Source organism: Papaver somniferum, chromosome 4 (genome assembly GCF_003573695.1).
Source record: "Papaver somniferum cultivar HN1 chromosome 4, ASM357369v1, whole genome shotgun sequence".
NCBI lineage: Eukaryota > Viridiplantae > Streptophyta > Magnoliopsida > Ranunculales > Papaveraceae > Papaver > Papaver somniferum.
Window position 1 is genome coordinate 100119615 of NC_039361.1, and position 3495 is coordinate 100123109.

Consider the following 3495-nt stretch of genomic DNA (forward strand, 5'->3'; position numbering starts at 1 on the left):
GACCATGAAGGAACGCTCAAAGATGCTTATGGCTACATCACTCTCAAGGTGAAAATAAGTTCAACCTGGGCAAAAAACCAAGTTTCACATAATCAGGAAGATCCAGGATATGACATGTTCTCCAGAAGACCATGGATCCACGCTGAAAAGATGACTACTGATAAACCGCATTTAGTTGTACATCTCTCCAACAAAGAAAGTTCTGATACAGAAGATTTAGCTACATTCCATCATCAGAGCACTTGGAGGAATTTCAAACTTCGATGAAGTTGAAGCAAGAACCTGCAAAAGAAGCATAGACATTCATGAAGAGGTTCCGCACTCAGGAAAGTCTCATTCCATGTCTATGTCATTTATTTCCTCACATGCTATCCAAGCATGGGGACTCAATTATGCTAGCAACTCTACAAGACGTTATGAATGGTAGCTTCACCGCATTAGTATTTTACCAAGTGGTTGAATCTGACACCGCTTCGAATCGAGCATCTCACTGAGACATTCACTACTGAGAGATGATGGAATCATGGCAAGAACACTTTAGGCATTTCTCCACTTGTAGGAATGTCCACGAGTATCAGAAATCTCTGATGTATGCACAAGCGTTGAATCCCACTATCCCAGCGGAATGATGAATCAACATAAGATACACGGACCGAGACGATCAAGCCTAAGACATTCGACGCTTCAGCGCTCAAGCATATAAGAATCCTTCGAATTGTACTCCCAATCAAAGAGTACACCTTCGATAATAGCGCCTCTAGCTTCAGCACAATATCTCGATGGGACAGACTGGTTCAACACAGACACGATCAAAGTGCAGCTGAATTACAATCGATAAGTCTTCGTTATCCAATGATAAGACTTCTGAAGCAGATGCAACATCATTCGTCAATGGATGCTACAAACTCCTTCAACTCTGCTAAGTGAATGAGGGATGCACTGGGGACTTGATTTTATTGGAAATATCAATTCAATATATTTCAATAAATGTTATCCACATAACAAGTCATTGCAACCTGATGTGATACCATGAAACGTCATCAAACGAAACCTCTCTATATCACAAGCCCCTACACGACTGAGGAACTTCATCTCTTCACCAATCACATACAGAATGAAGACTTCCGCTGTTATCTGCCACGACAACATCGATTCCCTGACGAAGCCACTCCACAGCTCAGTGGATGGAGGAGCAAAGACTATCCTTTTCGGTCTCCGAAGCAACTCCAAACCATAGTATCGGCATCCACAAGGATATGTGGAGGAACCCCATTCATGGTCTCAGCATCAAAAAGAATTTCTGGAGAAAATTCAATTGTGATCTCAAGCATCAGTCTCAGACGCAACATCCGGCTTCATCAACTATCCATTCTATGAAGCGTTACTCTTTGGATCATACTTATTCAAGCCCTAATGATTCATATCAAGATGTGTAAACATGAAAACATGATAACATGAACGTCTTCCCAAACCTTTCCCGGCAGACGGGCACAAACCAAAATCTTCTACAAGATGTTCTCATCGCCTCTACAAGTGAGATACGACATGCTCCAGGCCATGGGTTTACAAAAACGTACCAATGGGTGAGGAATGGGACAATACTTCCTCAATGAAAGATGTTCGTCTATGGATATTCTACAACATACCAAAAGGGCGCATCAACCGGGCATACAAGCTGAAAGATATGGCCTTTACCGTCAGGTCTACGACATCTGAAAAATTTGTACGGGATTACAACTTACAAATGTGCACGCTTCGTTGGATGACCTATGCAACTCCAAATTGAGTGATTCTTTTCTCATGTGATAACTCAGTCTCTTAGATTCAAAAGTTGGGGTCAAGCATCGAATTCCGACGTCGTATGAGGTTCCTACAACTTCCAGAGCATACAACATGCAAGCATCAATTGTTAGACGGGAGTCATAACCTCCACAGTCGATCGATGTCCACCAGGTACTTCCGCTAAATCCTTCATCAAGGTACCTCCAACTTCGACCACCTAGGTCTTTACATCAAGGGTCCTCTATCTAGGTCTCACTAGAAGAAGGGAAAACGAAAGGGAGAGACTTAACAAAATACTGGGACTGACGATCCACTGGTCAAGACGATCAATTTCACAATCCAAAACCAATCAAGAAATCAAAACCAAAATAAAATTTCGCATCTCTCAGAAGTCCAAGGTTCAAGATATCATGGAAAGAAAACTAAAGAAAGTCGGCAAAATAAGATTTCTGCTTTTCTGTATCCTCCAAGACTTGCAAAGCAGCTTTCTCCGCCTCCAGCTTCTTGGTCAGCTCAGCAACTTCATCCATCTTCTTCAACACGGCATCACTGGTGGTGAAAGGAGTGTCACCTTCCACTGCTTTCCTGATAGCATCAATCTTTTGACGAAGCCACTTCAGATTGAATCCAAGTTCTTCAGCTTTCTTCAAGTTGTACTCCCAATCAAAGAGTACATCCCGGGTGACAATATTTCTAGTTGTGATGCAAATATCATTTATAACACGCAGGATGGCTTCTACTTGCCTCGTCAAGAGATAGCTATGCTCCGGATCCTTGGTAACGATGATGTGCCCATACATCTTCCACGGTTTCTTGTACATAGCAACATATCCAATGGGAACGCTAAATCCACCAACAAACCTGTGATATGGGAGCATCTCACCAAATGGAGGAGTAAAAGCAGTCCCTGCATTGGGATACTCATGCACTATTATCCGGTTCTCAGTCGTTGGAGCAGCATCAGCAATCATAAGAACAACTTTGGTTGGAGCAGCTTCTTCCATTCTCAATTCGGGTTCCACCATCTCACGCACAATTGGAGTTTCAGTCACCTCCACGACATCAACAACAAGTGTTACATGACCTTGAGGTACAGGGATGGAGGTCTCATTATCGAAGGCTCCATGGTTTCTCAAGTACTCATTGTTGGATCCATTATTCCCAACTTCAGCATTTGGCACCTAATGTGAAGATTACATGGGATTAGAATGATTCAAGCGTGGAAACCCAACATAACCATAAAATCCAGCATGCCCTAAAAATGCTCAAAATTCAAAAAACTTCTTTGTTAGAGCTTGGAAATTTCCTGGACTTGAAGATACATATGAAGACCGCGAAAATCCGACTTCGGACGAGGATTCTACAACTTCTAGTAAAATATGAAGTCTGAAATTTTCTGGTGACGTATTTCGGGAAAGTTATCCATAAATTTACATGGATTCTCATTCATTCATTCACAAATCAACAATTTCATACTTCTATGAAGAAATTACAGGAGATATACTTACTAAGGGAGTCTCTAAATCATTTAAAGGCTCGACAATGCTGGAATATCCGTTGACAACGCCGCTATCTCCATTCGATTCGGGATTTCGGGAATTCTCAATATTCCCATGTCCCAAATAAGAGTGCGCTTCATCAACATGCTGCTTATCTACAATGATTTCTTCCTGGATTCATCAACAAAAATTATTATTATTTTATTCAAGGAGA